This window comes from Pinus tabuliformis, chromosome 8 (genome assembly GCF_031772625.1).
Source record: "Pinus tabuliformis cultivar Carrire ecotype Pingquan chromosome 8, CPIR1, whole genome shotgun sequence".
Classification (NCBI taxonomy): Eukaryota; Viridiplantae; Streptophyta; class Pinopsida; order Pinales; family Pinaceae; genus Pinus; species Pinus tabuliformis.
Window position 1 is genome coordinate 1,073,930,191 of NC_142294.1, and position 21,676 is coordinate 1,073,951,866.

Sequence of the window (21,676 nt, forward strand, 5' to 3'; positions counted from 1 at the left end):
CAAGCTTGACTTTCAGCAGTTTCGTAGCGCAAGTTTAACCATAAATTCCTCCAACCTCAGAATTAAGTTGAAGAAACTGAAAGAGGTTTTTGTAGTTTGGTATGTTAGTAATAAAAGCCTCTTTCAATTTTAAAAATTGAGTTCTCAGCTGCTCAGGACCCCTTCTGAAAGTTGACTAGTAAACGCAAAAAGCAGAGTTTTTTTATGCTGAAACATGCTTTTTCAGGGATTTCGTAGCGTGCTACGAAAACTCCTAGTTCAGTGATTTCGTAGCTAGTTTCAAAATTTCTCCAAAATGATGTGAGATATGACTTCTAAACACCTAGTAAGGCTTCTAGAACATGGAATGAGGCTGTGAAACTTTGTTTGGAAAAGAGATATGACCTTAAAAGACTTCTAACTTTATGACCTAACCCTTAAAGCATGAAATGACCTAGAGACCCTTTAACACCATGACTAGAAGAAGGGTTTGTAAATGAGAATGACACTAATTGTGATGAGATGACTGAAAACTTATAAGACTATGACTAAAAACAAGGCAACTTTCCAAATCTTAGAGACAAAGATTTTAGGGTGATAACAGGATCAAGAATGATATTTTATAGGAAGGCCTTAAAACCAATGTTCAAAATTTTGTGGGAAAATGTGTGGCTTACCAATAGATTAAGGGAGAGATAATCAAGATCCCTGATCTCCTACAACCATTAGCCATATGAAGTCAATGTCAGGAAGATGTTTTAGTTGATTTTATTACAATTCTACCAATGTCTAAAGGAAATGATGTGATCACCATAGTAGTGGATTTACTTACAAATTATGCTTAATTTTATCTCTTTCTCATCATTTTAAAGCAAGTACAATAGCCACAACATTTGGGGAAATAATTTAGAAGCTACATGGAATCCCCAAGATCATTCTAAGTTATACAAATCTAATTTCCACTAGAAATTTTTGGACTAAATCATATTTGGAAATTATTTTATTTTTGGACTAAATAGGATGAAACAACAAGCATATCGACATCATAGTGAAAGGGAATTTGAAATGATGGAGTAGGTATTCTAGGAAACAAGCAATATGAATATGTGTCCCTCAAGTAATAAAAGGACAATAAATTAGCACCCAAGTGGTATGGTCCTTATAAGGTGGTGTAAAGGATTGTAAGTATGCGTTACAAATTGAAGTTGCCTCCATATTCACGTGTACATCCAATAATCCATACATGTTACTTAATGACTGAAATATGTGATAAGGTCCCAATTCAAACTATATTACAGGAAATTAATGAAGAAGTAAAACATATAAGAACTAGAAACAACCCTTGAAACAAGGACTAAGCGATTATGTAATTAAGAAATTATTGAGTACCTCATTAAGTGGAAGAATCTACCAATAGAGGAGGTGCAATGGGATAATGAGTTCTTCATGTAGAAATTGTCACAACTAATCAAATTTTGAGGGAAACACTTGTTTGAAGGGTAGGAGCATGTTAAACCATAAACAAAATCCCATTCTAAGCCATAGATAAATCCCTAAATGTTGAATTATCACATCTCTATGTTTTTGGTGTAGAAATTAGGACGTAGATTCGAAACTACTCATCAAATTTACTAAATCACAAGACTCAAAGCTACTTTACTACTCTATAGAATTCAATTCACAATCTAGAACACAAATCATAGAAATGCAAAAGGAAACATCACACATGCACATATATTTATCTAGGGGAAGGTAACCGCTCAAAACCCCATCCTATATGTATTAGATTAATCAAATAATAGATATTAATACATATGCTTGCTTAAGCCTAAGCACAACCTGCAAGTGTATAGTCTATCTCTCTGCTTGACTAACTGACCCTGGCCAACACCTAGCCAATTTTCAAGCCCTCCAAGATCCTATTTCCTTGTGTTGTTCCTTGATGAATTAACCTTGATTTGTTTTAGGGAAATTCCTCAATTCCTCTAGGCTCTTCCTCTGACTGCATGCACCACTTGTACCCATTGGAACAATATACAATTGATACTGCATTGCCTTGGAATCTCCATCTCAACTAGGTAACTTGAATTCTCTGCATGCAACAATTATTTTGGGTTGATTGATTAGTTAACTGGATGATCATTGAGAGTGATTGAAGTTACACTGCACAACTTGACCTTCCACTAGTTCCTCCAACAGTTAGAACTAGTTTAACTCACAATAACTCAATTTAACTGAAATATATTGCTAAAAATTAGCAATCAATCACACTGAACTGAACTCAATCTTCCCCAACTCAAATTAACTAAGTTAAATGAGTGACAAGTGCCATGTCACCTCAGTTAACTATCTCCAAGATTTTTGCTGAAATGGAAATTCAAATTTTCTCTAGTTTGACCAAGGCAAGGTCAAACATATATTTTCTTACTACATTTTCAACACCCCCTCTCAGCAAGAAAGGGATTATCAACCACCCCAATCCTATATCCATGGAAATAGAACTTCCCTCTTGACAAATACTTTCTCAAAATGTCAACATCTTGTTCCTCTGTGAGAATGTACTGCAACAACATTATCTGCCTCTGTACACAATCTCATAAATGGTGATACAGAATATCTATATGCTTGGATTGATCTTGAAAAATAGGATTTTAAAAGAGCTTAATGCAACTTTGATTATCAGAGTAGATCACAGTTGGATCCATCATCAAACCAAACAATCCAACAAGTATCTTTCTCATCCAGATCACCTCACATGCTTCTTGACTTGCATCCATGTCTTATGATTTTTCTGAGTTGAGTGAACAAATATTTGCTTTCTGTTGTACCAATAAACCGTTGTGGACCCAACATTGAAAATTCCACCTGATGTACTATTTCGGTCTGATGGACTTCTAGCCCAATCTGCATTTGTGAGTCCACACAACTTCACTCCCTCTTTCTATCTGTACCAAATTCCAAACTAAGTAGTGCCTCTGAGGTACCATAGAACATGATTAGATACCCTCCATCATAATTTGGTTGGCCTAACCATAGCTTGGCTCAACTGGTTGACTTTATAACACATATCTAGTCGTGTGTTTAAAAGATACATTAGTGAACCCACTAACTTTTGGCAAACAATATCATCCACTTCCTCACCTGAAGAGACATCCTCTTTTGTCCAGTTTGTCACTAGAGGTGTCTCCACGGGTTTACAACTGTCCATGTGGAACCTCTGAAGTATCTCACTGGCATACTTTCCATGAGAGACAAATAGTTCCCCATTTCCTTTCCATACTGCCAATCCGAGGAGGTAATGCATGAGACCCATGTACTTCACTTCAAAATATCTTGCAAGGTCTTCCTTGCAATATCTGATAAGTTTCCCATCACCAATTAAAATCAAATCATCAACAGATAAGGAAATAATAAAAATTACCTTCTACAAATATATGATAGAGGTTTTCATCCACTTCACTTTTTGTGAATCCCAAACTGGTGAGATAGCTATCGATCTTGGTGTACCAAGCACTAGGTTATTACTTGAGACCGTACAATGCTTACTTGAGTTTGCACACATGATACTCTCGATCAAAAGTCTTGAAGCCTTCTGGTTGCTTGATATACACCTCCTCCTTAATAACTCCATTGAGGAATGTTGTTTTCACATCCATTTGGTGGATCTTTCACCCCATCTGTGAAACCAGAGAAAGAATTGGTCTAATGGATGAGTACCTTTCCACATGAGAAAAGGTCTCCTCATAGTCAATCCCTTTAACCTGATAGTACCCATTTTCCACAAGTATGGCCTTGTACTTTTCTATGCTTCCATCTATTGCACGATTTACCATGAAGATCAATCTCGAACCTACGACTGATTTATATGCTGGTCTTGGGACCACTTCCCAAACATCATTGTTTACAATGGATTCATAATCCTCCACCATTTCATCAACCCATAATGTTTTCTCCTACAATGGTTTCTCTACTTCTTCCTCAAAAGAGGATGGTTTAGTCTTTACAAGCTCATTCATTAGATCCATGTAGCTATTGTACCGATCTAGTGACCTTCTCTGCCTGTGTTGATTTGAAGGAGCATCCACATTCTCCCTCACATCCTACACATGTCTCTCAACTTCCCTGGTCCTTTTCCTGCCTTCTCTAGATGTTTTACTTAAGTGGTTGTCTCAACTCTCTGCTCCTCAATTTATGGCTGCTCCATAACTTCCTGAGGTTCCTCCTTTGGAGCTAAGAGCTCCTCTTTTGGTGGGATTTGAAGCTCCCTCTCAAGAGAGCACTACATCACTTTATCTTCATCATATTTTACATTCCTTCATACAAATGTCATTATGAGGGATGGAAAGTACACACGGTAGTTTTGGGAAGTTTCTATGTAACCCAAAAATACCCCTAATTCTGTTGTTGGCTCTAGATTCTTCCTTGCATCTCTGGAGACATGGTAGTAAATAGAGGCTCCAAAAATCCTGAAGTGTGACACATTTGAATTCCTCCCTGAGAAATTATCCTTGGGTGTAATCATGCCCAAAATAAGATGAGGACTTTAGTTCCGCAAATAGACAGTTGTGTTGCAGTTCTTGATCATGTAACATCGCCCTCGTGACTCCTATAATGCTACGGTTTTTCTCTCAGCCACCCCATTTTGCTGTGGGTTATGGGGTGCTTTCAAATCATATTGAATGCCTTCTTTTGCACGAAAATTTTTGAATTCATTTGGAACGTACTCACCTCCATTATCGCTCCTGGAAGCCTTCACTTTCTTTCCTGTTTATTTCTCAACCACTGCCTTGAATTCTGCGAACTTGGAGAATGTATCATCCTTCTTCTGCATGAAGAAGATCCAACACTTTCGTGAGAAATAATCATTAAAAAGGGAAAAAAAATTGTGCCTAGCAGTGGAGGCTGTCGAGAAAGGTTGACAAACATCAGAGTGGATCATTTCTAGGACTACATGTGCTTTGTTATCCTGATCATGGAAAGTGTCTTTTGTGTACTTCCACAAAGTACATCCTTTGCATACTATTATCACTCCTTCGGATCTCCAAGGCTGAGGAAGAGTCTAGCTAAGGTAACCACAGACCAATCTTTTACCTTGGTAGCTAGCCCTACCAAGTCGGAGAGGGCTCTCTCCAAGGGATCACAGCCAAGAGGGTTGGATAGATTATGGTTTTAGGCTATATGTAAAGTGCAGGGGGTTGTTTGATTTTATTTTGGTTGGGTAGTCACAAGGATGGGTGATTTAGGTAAGAGGGACTAGGTCAAGGCAAATGATATATGATTGTAGATATTCAAAGGGGAAAGGTAGGTATGATGCTTAACACTTAAAAGGTTATTTGATGAGATGGTTTAAAACTAATGAGGAGTTAGGAAGAGCATAAGAGCTTCCTAAACTAAGGAAAAATGGACAAAGTATGATAAATTACCAAAAACAGAGCATGGGCAAGCATGTATTCTGCCTATTAACTTGAAAATTACCATATAACATACATGAAATGGTTTATGAACTGATAAAATATTCATAGAAATGATCATAAAGAAGAAACAATGCTAAAAATTCATATCACATTGTTGAGGGCCCCAAAGTCGGGTCAACAACAAGGGGGATACCCACCCGGTCCGGAACCTGGTTGGCGGCTCCTTGCCCGTTTGGAGTAGCGGGTCCGACCGGGGATAACGGGACCAGCTTCCCGATGCATGGGATGTGTATGTGTGTGTGTGTGGAATTTTGGTTAAGTTACTTCTAAGAAACGTTCTAAAGACTACTGTAAATCTATCTTACAAACTTGAGCCTAAATCACTATAATCAAATGAAAACAACACACAGAATTTACATTAACCCGGGATGTTTCTTTTATCATGCGATCTAGAAAGATTTCTAACAACAGCTAGTAATAAAGATCATTCAACTGATATCAGAATATAAATCAATAAAGATAAACCATTCTGCATAAGAAGTTAGACAGAGCGGTTGTGAACAACACATCGCATAATCAAATCATTCACATATTAAGCATAAATAGACAAATCCACCGTACAGAAGTGCCAAATGATAACTTATATGTTCATACATTAACATGCAAACAATATTAGCTGTATATCGCTTTAAGAATACAAGCAGAAATTAATCAAGAGATAAAAGTACCATTAATGACTAATTCTTACCCATAGACTTCAAACAATAACGATCTACCTCTACTTACTTCTAACGTCTACCAAGAGTACAGAAGTGCAACATCAGTAGCAGACATAAGAATGCAAACATAAATAAATCACGATCCTTCCATTCATCAAAACCTCCTCTGAGGGTGCAGAAGTGCATGTTCTGAGGACAAGTTTTTGACAAATATTTGGACCCTTCTCCAATGCAATGAGAAGGGTTGAAATACTACTATCTAATCCTAATAATAGTATTATTACAAAATTTTAGGATACGGCTCTCAAATGACCGTCCTTTTTCTAATTCGGTAAAACAAAAAGAAAAACAACTTTCTAAATTGAAATTACTTCTTAATCTGGTCCCTGAAATTGCAGTTATCAAGCATGGGCTTGAGAAGAGTCGGTTGGCCGACTTCCGTGCTTAGTTGGGCTGCGAAAACAGCGTCCATAAGAGCTGGCGCTATTTTCTCGGCCGCGTTCATGATGCACCTTACCGTCATGCATTGGCTGTGAGGCTTAACTAAGTAAGTCCAGTAACTTTCCCAGTTTAACCTAGCCAATGCCTGAATTGTCTTCCCGCTTGCCTCTGCTTTCTGCTTCCATTCTGCTTCCAGCTGTAACGCACTTGGTAAGTATCCCGGGGTGGATTCTGAAATCAAATTAGCTCTGTGAAAATTTTCATTTACACAATCGATAAGTATGGTCGCCTGTGTTGCTGCTGACTCTGTTGCCTGCTCCGCCTGTGTTATTTGCTCGTCCCATTTGTTGAAGAGCAAGTCTTTGTGATTTTCATTAATCTTGGGCGCCCCTGCTCTTTTCCCTTCCTCGTCATTTTGCCAAGCCAGATATTCTGTTACTCTTTTGTTGGCCTGGTCATAGTCATTCCGTAGTTCCACTACTTGGCTGGTGATCTTGTCGCTCAGCTCACAAAAATCCCTCCACTGTGATATTCTACGTACCATGTCCTCCTGTTGCTGTGACAGTTGGTTGTTCAAGCTGATGGACTCTGAAATAAATTCTGTCAGCTTGGGTTCATCCTTGTGCATTTCTTGCACCGTCTGCAGTTGCTTTTCCTTTTCTTCAATATTTCTTTGGTGGCTCAGCTGCATCTGGCGAAAATCTTCTTGTAGTTTTTCAAGCTGCTTGGAAGCTTCAACGTTTATATTGGCTTGTTGCAACTGTTGTTGCAGCAGTTGTATTTGACTCTCGCGTTCTTTTAGAAGTTGCTGAACTTCAGAGGCCTTGTCGATGGTCGCAGAAGCATATGCTCCTGCAATCTGAGACAACTTAGTGAGGTTTTCAGTTGGATTGCTATTCGGGTCTTTCCACAAGACATCTAGGTGTTCAGCATCTTGAGCTAGTGCATCTGCAAGCTTTCTTTTCTTTCTTTGTCTTCTTACAACTGCTCTGTGCTGTGGGCTGTAGAATACGTCTAGTGGAGGGATCTCTTCTATGCTAAGTAGAATTTCTGAGGATGGAGCGATAGGAAGATGCTCCATCTCTGTGGTGCTACTGACGATGGTTGAGAGGACCTCTTGCGCCACCTGCGTGTTGTCCACAGGTGTTTTCGGGACCTGACCTTCAAGATTAATCAGTTCATTGAAGGTCTCCCATTCTTTATCTAATTCTACTGTAACAAGAGGTGCTTCGGTGACGGGGGGAGGAACTTCTCTTGATGACGAGGCGGCAACTTGCTGCTGAGCCATAGAACTTGACTGAGCTGTGTCCTTGATTGTTTCTTCGTTTCTTTCTTCTTTGTGGACAGACCCTTCAAGATCTGGAGATATTTCTTGCACGGCACTGGAATCAGATTTGGAGGCACCAGAGTGTTCACTGAGGCTGACGCTCGGAGTCGGTTCTCTGGTAGCTATTCGCAGTCCTTCCAGTGGAATGCTAGACAACCTTCTTTCTCTATAAGAGGTGAATTTCGGAAGTCGTCCGGGGATAGCCTCGATCGTGCTTCCTGCAAAACTTCTTCGAGCGAGTTCTTCCCCTGAAAAAGATCGTCAAACAGATCTTTTTTCCCAGAGAACACACTTATCCTGACGCTAGTTGTAAATTCCTGGGCCACTTTATTTGGGTCGAATGGCCTTGGTGGGAGTTTAAATAGTTTGAGACACGTCACATTCTCCACCTCGCCCAAAGCGTGCCCTACATCGAATAAAGAGAAGACCCCACACGTGACTGGGAATGGAGGCCAAATGGCCTTCTTTTTGTTTTTTAGGTCTTTGGTTAAACCACCTTCAGAACAAGTCTGATAAGCGATTTCTCGGGCCAATAATTTATCTGGGATATATAAGGGTAGGACGTGCAGGGGTACTGTGCTTCCGAAAACTCGGATATAGGTAAACCACTCTTCCCCAAACCATCTTGCGATGGAGGTGATATCAATTTGTGCCTCAGGGGAGCATCTTGGGGGATCTTTACCGTATATTATCCTATGCATGGGTAATATAAGACCATGGAAAATCTGATAAAAATGGGGGGCAAACTGGGAATCCCACAGAATTTTATGATAGACATGAATGGGTAATGGGTCCTGGGTAGTCCATTGCCAACCCATGGTAGGGAACTTGGATACAAGATAGATAGAATCCATTATATAGGCAGACAAATAAAAAGGCGGATATACTCTTTGGGAGTGGGATATTTTAGAACGGTAGTGGAGGATCGCCTTATACAGAGTGTCAGAAAGGATTTTGGCCCAATCTACTAACTCAGAGTTAGTTGCAGCATCAATTAGGGGTAACCAGTCGGTTGGAAATTTATTGATATCTGGCTTACTGAATATTCTACATAGCATAGCCACAGCGAAACAATATGGAGAAGTAAGAGAACCAGTGCTATACATACCGTTCTTATCCTTCTTCAATGGTTCATCTCTTTTCGAACACTCCTTAGTAGTATCTGATAGGTCGGGATTCTCTGCTACGAACTTTGTAACGAACTCTGCACTGTAGGTCGTCTGCGGCTCAGGTAAATGATACATGAGCCTTAGGTCTTGAGCTGCAAACGCTGCCATGATCCCATGTCCTTGGGCTCTGAACTGTCTCTGGTGCAACTCCGCATCATCTAGTATCCATTTGATCATATCTGTGTATGGCAGGATCTTTGGCCTCGCTGCAATTCTATGGAGGAAAGAAAATGCCAGGTCTTCCAGAGATGCTTCTGATGAACGCGATGCATCTGCGACAGCCGAAGTTGCTTTGATTATTCTCGGATTCTCTTCCTCCAATATCCTATACATGCCTTCCCAAGTTGAGATACCCGCATCCTTATTGCATGCAGTGTCTGTGTAGAGGGGCGCCATCTCTTTGGTCTTTTCCCTTGTCTCTGAGCTCTGAGCTTTGTTCTTTTTCCCCATCTCGCTTAGCGTTTCTATTTGGTTTTGCCTTCGAGCTTTGCTCCTGCAAGTTAAGAGCGAAATGGAAAGATCGATCAGAAAGGTGATGGGAAGGCGTTAAATGCAAGAGATAGATTAGATACGCCACCTTACGTGAAGCAAAATCCGCATTAAGGCACGCGTCTTTATGCCACTTAATAACTGACAACCAATTCATTACTAACATTGAATGCGCATAATTCCCAAGTCAGTTTATGGTAAGTGGATTTTCTTTGGGTGGCGTGCCCGAAAGAGTCGTATCAAGGTGCTTTTATGATTTGCCAACGCATCTTTTCATATCGCGCGATCGCAAACGGCAGTGATCGCAACATCGCAGATCGGCACATCGCAGATCGCAACAATTCAATGTTCGCCAACGTACCCTGCCATGTTTCTGCGATATGCGATCGTGCGATCGCAACATCGCAGATCGGCGGGTTTATTGCGATGTGATGTTGTTTTCTAGAGAGGAACGAAGGTGTTTTTATCTTTTTAGAGATGCACTCTTAGAGATTTGCTTTTATGAACATAGGTTTTAGGCTTAAATCGTCTAAGGACCTTTTTCTACGTTTTATGCTTGTAATTTCAAAAATAAATCTTTTTTTTTTTTTTTTTTAAAGATTAACTAAGGGTCCCCCATTCAATCTATCATCATGACTGATATTAGGCTGAATAAGGGGGGGGGGGTTGTTGCTGGCCACAATAATTGGCGATTCAAATTGGGAGAACTAGTTATCTCTGCTCTTTTTCTATTGATGTCTTCGGACTCTTCTTAAAAAAAAATTTCTCAGGGAATTCGAACTTTATTATAAAAAGATAAGAACAAACAATACTTCAAAGCATCAATGATGTTTTGTTTTATCCCCATCTTATTTCAATTACTTGCATTCCCAGGTTGTTTTCCGAGTTTAGATCAGTTACTACTTGGTCTTGTAAGACATAAAAATAAAGAGTTCTCTTATGTATCAACCCCTTTTTAAAGAATGCCCTTTAGTCGCAGGTAGAGCCACTGCTGCCAGCAGGCGTCCATAGCCTCGACAGGGTTACCTATTATCCAGGAATGATCCTTTGTCCTGCTTTGGGTTTTTTAACAACTTTTTTCAAAAGAAATATACCTTTCTTGATGCTGTTTCCTTTTTTATTCTCTAAAGAACAATGTCTTGGTTTGGTGGCCAACTTATGACACAGTCATTCACTGGATTTATACTTTCGCTGAACAAGCTGGCTCGTGATGAGACCCCTTGCCTTTTGATCGCAACAATCTTGAGTCGTTGCCCTGTTTTGGTAGACAGTTTTGGCAAAGTCAGCGAGTTATAATATCTGTGATCATGATAAGTCGGCTCGTGATGAGACCTCTTATTCTTTGAGATATAGCATCTTTCTAGGTCATTTCTCTGAACGTTGCGTTTTCCTTTAGCAGGGAGGAAGTCAAATTCTCTTTCCTTAAGAAAGTTCTGGACGACAATGATAGGGTTGCTTTTGATAATGGCTGTTCTTTACAGAGAATCTTTATTCTAATATTGATACCTTTCATTGTGCTGATCTAAAAACGAATTCCTTACTGAGATAACTTTCTTTGAGAATTTTCCGGGTTTAAAATTTAACATCATCTATGGGTTAAAGATCTATTGATAATAAAGGCCAGACTCTCCCAGGATTAGCCGTTCATAAGAGCCGAAATTCCAAAATCTTTAACAGAGACAAGGTTTCTTTGGCAACCGTCAAATACTGTTTTAGCCAGAACAAACTTTTATTTTGGATAGGCAATTGTTATCTAGGGTCATGTAGAGAATACGACTGACCTTGCCTATCTTTATTTGAAGCAAGCTAATATCCTATCTAAATTACCACTACTCCTACTCTAATTATGTACAGGAAATAGCTAAGAAAAATGGTATTTCCAGTGGAACCAACGATTCATTATTATTCCTAGCCGCATAGATTGCCTAAGTATAAAAAAAATGAATCGAATTCCCCATGGGTATGACTTGTTGTTTAGGGGATAAGGAATCATGAATCCAGTTGGAATCTTGTTTGATTTTATTTTCCTGTGATAGGTTTCTTCCAACTGAATACCTATCGGATCACAGAAATTGGGATGAATTTCTTTTGTGAATGGGCGATCTTTCGATGGAAAGGACAGCAAGCCAATCCGTGAGATATGTTCTTCGATTTTGGTGGCTTGTGACCCATCGATTGTTAATTCTGAGTTTTTAGCGATCTCGTTTGAAATGAAAGTTTTTATACATAAATCGCCAAAATCTAATCTATCAAAATTTTGGAGTTTTAAAAAGAAATTCGATTTTGTACACGAAGAACATAAGTGAGAAAGAAAAGATTGGGTAGCTGTATATACAGTGGGGTCGCACGTCTGGGAGTTATCTGTAACTTTCTGCTTTTCACAAGAACTGGCTGGTTTCTGTGAATCAGGATTTGAATGATGATTGCGATCAGGGATGGAGATCTCCTCTGGATATGAATCGTAGATAGGAGCATCGTCGTGGATAGTAAAATCATCCAAATGGGATTTTGTTTTGAGATGAGGGTTAGATGGGATTGCTTCTGATTTGAGATGTTTCTTATGATCTGACCCTAATTGGATTACTCGTGATAATTTGACACTATCACAGTTATCAAAGCAATTATCTCGAAAGACTTTACTATTTTCCCTATGATCCTCTTTTTCATTATGTGTTTTTAGACAAGGCAGATGAGGTAGCTCTTGTTCGATATAAGTCGTAGGCTTTGATATGATGGTCTCTTTACTTTGAAAATCCAGCGACGTCTTGTTTGAATAACCCTCTGATGGAATAGACTTGACATTATGAGGGAGAAGAACATTGTCACTGAAAACATCAGGGTAAAGAGAAAAGTGTGGTTCCGGAGCAATGTATTTAAAAACATTAAATAAATCTCGTTCATCATATTCACAATAAGTATCAGGCCTTAGATCATACCTTCTTTTGTCGATATCTTTCGAAAGAGAAAGAGTGGATGGATCTAACCTTGGCATCAGCATATGTTGATTTGAAAAAATACTGTTTGACTTTGTTTCAAAGTCGTCTTCTGGTGTCAGGGCGCTTTCCTCTCCAGTACTTTCGCCTTCGCCTTTTGGTGTCAGAGCATGCAGAACTCCTAGGCTAAATTCTGTTTGGTCAGGTACGGGGGGTAGGGAAACCTCATCATAATCCGAGGATTCTTCATCTGTGAGCTCATCCTCAAGATCGTATTGTAGGCATTTAATATGAAATCGTATATTGAAATCCCTCACAGGTTCGTCTTGTTTTCGCAGATAGTCGATTTCATCATACACCTGGTCGTATTCATAGCAATCAAATTCCAAGATGAAAGCTTTAACGAGTTGGTCCCAGCTGTGGACTGATGCAGCTGGGAGGTTCCTGCACCATCTCCTAGCTTCTGCTGTGAACGTGAGAGTAAAAATCCTGCACAGAATGCCTTCGTCAATTTTCTGAATATCAGCACTAGAGACTCTATGAATGAACTGTAAGGCGTGATGAAATGCAGAAGAATTATTCTCGCCATTAAATTTTACCTGAGATAATAGTCTTACCACGTCCGGTGGAGTGTTGGAAGATGTAGGAACCTGGATGCAACTCCAAATGGGAATTCTGTGAGTAGACATCCTTTTCCAGGACTTCTAGTTTTAAACATATCCCAACAGACAATATGCTCAGGCCCTCCTTCTAGCGCCAGAAATGTTGAGGGCCCCGAAGTCGGGTCAACAACAAGGGGGATACCCACCCGGTCCGGAACCTGGTTGGCGGCTCCTTGCCCGTTTGGAGTAACGGGTCCGGCTGGGGATAACGGGACCAGCTTCCCGATGCATGGGATGTGTATGTGTGTGTGTGTGGAATTTTGGTTAAGTTACTTCTAAGAAACGTTCTAAAGACTACTGTAAATCTATCTTACAAACTTGAGCCTAAATCACTATAATCAAATGAAAACAACACACATAATTTACATTAACCCGGGATGTTTCTTTTATCATGCGATCTAGAAAGATTTCTAACAACAGCTGGTAATAAAGATCATTCAACTGATATCAGAATATAAATCAATAAAGATAAACCATTCTGCATAAGAAGTTAGACAGAGCGGTTGTGAACAACACATCGCATAATCAAATCATTCACATATTAAGCATAAATAGACAAATCCACCGTACAGAAGTGCCAAATGATAACTTATATGTTCATACATTAACATGCAAACAATATCAGCTGTATATCGCTTTAAGAATACAAGCAGAAATTAATCAAGAGATAAAAGTACCATTAATGACTAATTCTTACCCATAGACTTCAAACAATAACGATCTACCTCTACTTACTTCTAACGTCTACCAAGAGTACAGAAGTGCAACATCAGTAGCAGACATAAGAATGCAAACATAAATAAATCACGATCCTTCCATTCATCAAAACCTCCTCTGAGGGTGCAGAAGTGCATGTTCTGAGGACAAGTTTTTGACAAATATCTGGACCCTTCTCCAATGCAATGAGAAGGGTTGAAATACTACTATCTAATCCTAATAATAGTATTATTACAAAATTTTAGGATACGGCTCTCAAATGACCGTCCTTTTTCTAATTCAGTAAAACAAAAAGAAAAACAACTTTCTAAATTGAAATTACTTCTTAATCTGGTCCCTGAAATTGCAGTTATCAAGCATGGGCTTGAGAAGAGTCGGTTAGCCGACTTCCGTGCTTAGTTGGGCTGCGAAAACAGCGTCCATAAGAGCTGGCGCTATTTTCTCGGCCGCGTTCATGATGCACCTTACCGTCATGCATTGGCTGTGAGGCTTAACTAAGTAAGTCCAGTAACTTTCCCAGTTTAACCTAGCCAATGCCTGAATTGTCTTCCCGCTTGCCTCTGCTTTCTGCTTCCATTCTGCTTCCAGCTGTAACGCACTTGGTAAGTATCCCGGGGTGGATTCTGAAATCAAATTAGCTCTCTGCAAATTTTCATTTACACAATCGATAAGTATGGTCGCCTGTGTTGCTGCTGACTCTGCTGCCTGCTCCGCCTGTGTTATTTGCTCATCCCATTTGTTGAAGAGCAAGTCTTTGTGATTTTCATTAATCTTGGGCGCCCCTGCTCTTTTCCCTTCCTCGTCATTTTGCCAAGCCAGATATTCTGTTACTCTTTTGTTGGCCTGGTCATAGTCATTCCGTAGTTCCACTACTTGGCTGGTGATCTTGTCGCTCAGCTCACAAAAATCCCTCCACTGTGATATTCTACGTACCATGTCCTCCTGTTGCTGTGACAGTTGGTTGTTCAAGCTGATGGACTCTGAAATAAATTCTGTCAGCTTGGGTTCATCCTTGTGCATTTCTTGCACCGTCTGCAGTTGCTTTTCCTTTTCTTCAATATTTCTTTGGTGGCTCAGCTGCATCTGGCGAAAATCTTCTTGTAGTTTTTCAAGCTGCTTGGAAGCTTCAGCGTTTATATTGGCTTGTTGCAACTGTTGTTGCAGCAGTTGTATTTGACTCTCGCGTTCTTTTAGAAGTTGCTGAACTTCAGAGGCCTTGTCGATGGTCGCAGAAGCATATGCTCCTGCAATCTGAGACAACTTAGTGAGGTTTTCAGTTGGATTGCTATTCGGGTCTTTCCACAAGACATCTAGGTGTTCAGCATCTTGAGCTAGTGCATCTGCAAGCTTTCTTTTCTTTCTTTGTCTTCTTACAACTGCCCTGTGCTGTGGGCTGTAGAATACGTCTAGTGGAGGGATCTCTTCTATGCTAAGTAGAAGTTCTGAGGATGGAGCGATAGGAAGATGCTCCATCTCTGTGGTGCTACTGACGATGGTTGAGAGGACCTCTTGCGCCACCTGCGTGTTGTCCACAGGTGTTTTCGGGACCTGACCTTCAAGATTAATCAGTTCATTGAAGGTCTCCCATTCTTTATCTAATTCTACTGTAACAAGAGGTGCTTCGGTGACGGGGGGAGGAACTTCTCTTGATGACGAGGCGACAACTTGCTGCTGAGCCATAGAACTTGACTGAGCTGTGTCCTTGATTGTTTCTTCGTTTCTTTCTTCTTTGTGGACAGACCCTTCAAGATCTGGAGATATTTCTTGCACGACACTGGAATCAGATTTGGAGTCACCGGAGTGTTCACTGAGGCTGACGCTCGGAGTCGGTTCTCTGGTAGCTATTCGCAGTCCTTCCAGTGGAATGCTAGACAACCTTCTTTCTCTATAAGAGGTGAATTTCCGGAAGTCGTCCGGGGATAGCCTCGATCGTGCTTCCTGCAAAACTTCTTCGAGCGAGTTCTTTCCCTGAAAAAGATCGTCAAACAGATCTTTTTGCCCAGAGAACACACTTATCCTGACGCTAGTTGTAAATTCCTGGGCCACTTTATTTGGGTCGAATGGCCTTGGTGGGAGTTTAAATAGTTTGAGACACGTCACATTCTCCACCTCGCCCAAAGCGTGCCCTACATCGAATAAAGAGAAGACCCCACACGTGACTGGGAATGGAGGCCAAATGGCCTTCTTTTTGTTTTTTAGGTCTTTGGTTAAACCACCTTCAGAACAAGTCTGATAAGCGATTTCTCGGGCCAATAATTTATCTGGGATATATAAGGGTAGGACGTGCGGGGGTACTGTGCTTCCGAAAACTCGGATATAGGTAAACCACTCTTCCCCAAACCATCTTGCGATGGAGGTGATATCAATTTGTGCCTCAGGGGAGCATCTTGGGGGATCTTTACCGTATATTATCCTATGCATGGGTAATATAAGACCATGGCAAATCTGATAAAAATGGGGGGCAAACTAGGAATCCCACAGAATTTTATGATAGACATGAATGGGCAATGGGTCCTGGGTAGTCCATTGCCAACCCATGGTAGGGAACTTGGATACAAGACAGATAGAATCCATTATATAGGCAGACAGATAAAAAGGCGGATAGACTCTTTGGGAGTGGGATCTTTTAGAACGGTAGTGGAGGATCGCCTTATACAGAGTGTCAGAAAGGATTTTGGCCCAATCTACTAACTCAGAGTTAGTTGCAGCATCAATTAGGGGTAACCAGTCGGTTGGAAATTTATTGATATCTGGCTTACCGAATATTCTACATAGCATAGCCGCAGCGAAACAATATGGAGAAGTAAGAGAACCTGTGCTATACATACCGTTCTTATCCTTCTTCAACGGTTCATCTCTTTTCGACCACTCCTTAGTAGTATCTGATAGGTCGGGATTCTCTGCTACGAACTTTGTAACGAACTCTGCACTGTAGGTCGTCTGCGGCTCAGGTAAATGATACATGAGCCTTAGGTCTTGAGCTGCAAACGCTGCCACGATCCCATGTCCTTGGGCTTTGAACTGTCTCTGGTGCAACTCCGCATCATCTAGTATCCATTTAATCATATCTGTGTATGGTAGGATCTTTGGCCTCGCTGCAATTCTATGGAGGAAAGAACATGCCAGGTCTTCCAGAGATGCTTCTGATGAACGCGATGCATCTGCGACAGCCAGAGTTGCTTTGATTATTCTCGGATTCTCTTCCTCCAATATCCTATACATGCCTTCCCAAGTTGAGATACCCGCATCCTTATTTCATGCAGTGTCTATGTAGAGGGGCGCCATCTCTTTGGTCTTTTCCCTTGTCTCTGAGCTCTGAGCTTTGTTCTTTTTCCCCATCTCGCTTAGCGTTTCTATTTGGTTTTGCCTTCGAGCTTTGCTCCTGCAAGTTAAGAGAGAAATGGAAAGATCGATCAGAAAGGTGATGGGAAGGCGTTAAATGCAAGAGATAGATTAGATACGCCACCTTACGTGAAGCAAAATCCGCATTAAGGCACGCGTCTTTATGCCACTTAATAACTGACAACCAATTCATTACTAACATTGAATGCGCATAATTCCCAAGTCAGTTTATGGTAAGTGGATTTTCTTTGGGTGGCGTGCCCGAAAGAGTCGTATCAAGGTGCTTTTATGATTTTCCAACGCATCTTTTCATATCGCGCGATCGCAAACGGCAGTGATCGCAACATCGCAGATCGGCACATCGCAAATCGCAACAATTCAATGTTCGCCAACGTACCCTGCCTGGTTTCTGCGATATGCGATCGTGCGATCGCAACATCGCAGATCGGCGGGTTTATTGCGATGTGATGTTGTTTTCTAGAGAGGAACGAAGGTGTTTTTATATTTTTAGAGATGCACTCTTAGAGATTTGCTTTTATGAACATAGGTTTTAGGCTTAAATCGTCTAAGGACCTTTTTCTACGTTTTATGCTTGTAATTTCAAAAAGAAATCTTTTTTTTTTTTTTTTTTTTTAAAGATTAACTAAGGGTCCCCCATTCAATCTATCATCATGATTGATATTAGGCTGAATAAGGGGGGGGGGGGGGGTTGTTGCTGGCCACAACACACATGTATCCCTGAAAAATAGTTGCAACTCATCTATTGAAAATTGCCAAAATCTGATACAATAGTCTCTAATCACTAGTATAGCATCCCTACTGAATCCAACCTGTAAAATGACTAAGAAAATACATAATATAGGCCAAAAACCAACTCCTCCTAGGCTCAGGGGTCGAATCCATGAGAGGAGGAGCAGTTGCAAGAAAGGCTGAACTGATAGCTGGAGTGTAGGGTGGTCAAAGTGACTCATCCCTCACTCTAGCAAATTGATTCATTACATGCCACATAGGCCATCTAATTGATGTATCTACCCTAGATAAAAGTAAAAACATAATAATTAAATCATCTAGATTAATTAAATAGGTAAAACTTGAATTTCCCATAGGTAAAGTCAACTTGGAGTGAAACAATGAAAATTGTGGAAGACTGTCAAACGCGCAACGACTTGGTTAAATGCACAGTGAACTTAGTCAAACGCGCAACGTCCTCTTCAAGCTGACTTTTGACCGCCTTCCCGATGTCCAAATCTAGCCTAGGATAGATAATTGGAAATATTATCCTGTCTAGTTTCCAAGGCCGCCCTTGGTTTTCAAAATGGGCTTGATTTGCCCCTCCAAAATTGCAATCTCCCAAGACTACTCAAACGTGCAACAACTAGGCCAGAAAAGAGGCAGAAAGGTGATTTTTTGTAGTTTTTGACTGTTTTGGCTGACTAGTTTTGCTCCAAATACTTAGGAAAAGTACAGAGTGCATGTCCTCATCATTCTAAATCCAAAAATTCTAACCATTTTCTCATTGGATGCTCCAAACAAAAGCGCAACGTCCTAGGTGTTGCGCGTTTGACCATGCTGACTGTGCCAAAATTTCTCAAAAAACACAACAAAACATATCTTGCCAAAATTGTTCAAAAGTCGCCAAAATTGGTGGGATGACAGCTGACTATATGTTTGAGGCATGGAGTGATGCCTCGGTAAGGATATCCAACCTCTTTTTCTCCTCTTGCTTGGTCAAGGCCTCAATTTTTGCATGAGCTCTTTTGAGTTTGGCCCTTGCAATTTTGTCTCTCATAGCGTAGTGCTTCACCATCCTTCTTTGAATATCATTATCCTTCTTGGCATTGTCTAGGAGGTTATCCAGATGATAATTTACCTTCTCAAGCCAATATTCTCGGTTTTCATTTCCCATCTTGGCAAATTGCTCATTCAAGGTGAGCTAATTGGCTAGTTCTTCCTCCCTTTCCCTTTCTTGCTCCAAAGCTCTCTTTAGGCCTTTAGTCCTTGGCCTTCTTCTTGGCACCTGTTCATCAAGTGGCTCACCATATTGCCTATATGTGTCATCAAGTAAGGCCTTTTCTTTTTCAGCCTCTCTCTTTGCCTTTTTGAGTTGAATCTCCATGAGCTCATGTTTGACCTCAAATTGCCTGTTTTCTTGCTTATAGTAGGAAATGATCCATTTGGCCCTTTGCAAGTTGACGTCAAGCTTACCTATGAGTGCATTCTTCTCCTTGATGAAAATAGCTGTGCTTTTACTGTCATCATTCTCATCTGAGTTAACTAACTGAAAATCATGCTCTATCTCATGGAGATCTTCCTCCTATTGCTGGATCTCTGCCTCTACAACTTTTTCCTTACCCTTCTGTACCTGCTTTGTCGATGAAGAAGGAAAGGTCCCTCCCACAATCAGTGGGGAAAACACTTTCCTATGCCCTCTCTGATAGGTATGTGCCAAGGTACCTAAACCAACCCTTTTGGGCTTGCTGCTCTCACCATGCTCAATATGATCCTACTCAGTGCCTTCATCTCTGCTAGGTGAATGAATAGGCTCATGAAATGGTGATGATGGAGGTGATGGTGTGGCTGACTCATCATATGAATATGAATAATGTATGGACAGAGGTGGAGGAATGGAGGTGGATGGATGAGAGGATGAAGGTGCCTCTTGGCCATGCTGAATAGGTGGGACTGTGAAAATCTCATTGGATATGAAAGTGTCCCATGCAATGTTAAGCTGATCAAGGCAATGTAGGACTATCATTTTGATGAGAGAATGGTGAAATATTCTATGCATTTTATGATCATGATCTTTCCTTCGGGCAATGTATGACATCTTGTCAATATCCCGGTAAAGATTGTAGGGCAGATTGAGCATTCTGACTCTTGTAAAATGCATGAGTAATCGAATATGATAGGAATAGTGATCCAAAATGGATCCCGTTTTGCCTTCGGATCAAAGTCTTGAAATGCAGATGAAAGTGGGATCAAGTCTAAGTTCTCGTTGATACGATTCCAACAGTGCGAATAACGCGTAAATCTGAGTCCGGATGAAGAAGTTAGAGCTAGTCAGAGTTTATGGAAAATTAGGGCAAAAAAGTCAAAAGTCAAAGATCAACAGTCAACGGTCAACAATCAACCTAGTCAATGCCTACGTCAGCAGGGACACGTGTCAACCTGGGAATGAGCCACGGGTCTTGGATGATGTCAGCAGAGGAGGTGATGTGGCGAATTGTGATTGGTTCATATGAGGCAATCCGGTGCTGACATGTCGCAGCCCGGAGTTTTCCCAATTTGGCCTTATTTCCAAAATTTTGGGGACTAGGGAGGATCGAACTCCTGACCTCCCGGAATGGCAACGTTCTCGTCGGAGTCGGCTCACCGGATGAGCTACTGCAGACCTTGGAAACAGAAGCGAACATGTTTATATTTATTGTGTGCCGGGATATTTGCCCAAAAATGGTCGAATGATCAGGGTCAACCCCATGACCGCCATACCTTTGATTTATCGTTATCATATATATCCCACATTCACCGCAGGTCCAAACAACACATGGTATATCATACCATACGACTAAGGTATTAACCAACAGACAACACATATCATATCGCATATACATTGTAACAACATAACAAATGGCAGAATGGTTGGGCGGGGGTTTCGAACCCTCGACCCACCAAAACACTATATATGCAATGCTTTAACATAACTCTGCTAACCAACATGTCACATGTTCGGGCTTGAAACAAAGCTGAACAAATTTTTATTAAAACATTTCCAGGTGCCTGTTGAGAATGCAACAAGATGATGGAGCTTGGTGGAAAGGAGTCGCCTTCACTAATTGGGCCCGCAGGCAAATTATGGCGCAAAGTATATTTTTAGACTATGTCTATTTTTAGACATATGGATCATGGTCTATGAGTTGCAGGATGTTGTTTATGGATGATTGGTCATGTTGGGAAAAATAGATGGACTTCTATTTCTGGTTCATAGCGGAGTGATCAAAGTCTATTTTTAGACTGCCAGGCTAAAAATAGAAAAGTCAAATATTATTGTCTCATAATAATATTTAGACTATAAACATTATCCTATCCTCTTGGAGCACTTCAGTTTGAGCTACAGATGTGGCACATGCAGCTGTCAGAAGGAAATACGCTTTTCTTATGAGTCAGTTGAGCTATTGCATGCATGACATCAGTTAGAACTCATGCATGTGAGTTCTGTGGAGTTGATGGAGTTGTGTTTAGTATGACTTGGTTAAACTAGTTGTAATTAGTCTAACTGAAAATAGACTAGTGATGAGTGATGTGAATTAATTGATTAAATTAATTCACTAATTATTAACTCATAACGCAACTGAAGAATACATCAGTTAACTCAGTGCATGTATAGTTCAGTGGAGACATGTGTTAGAGGTTGAGATTGCTATCAGTTGTGACTATAGTTGTGCATGAGATCTTGCACAATCAATGGATTGAGTATGCCCATGAGG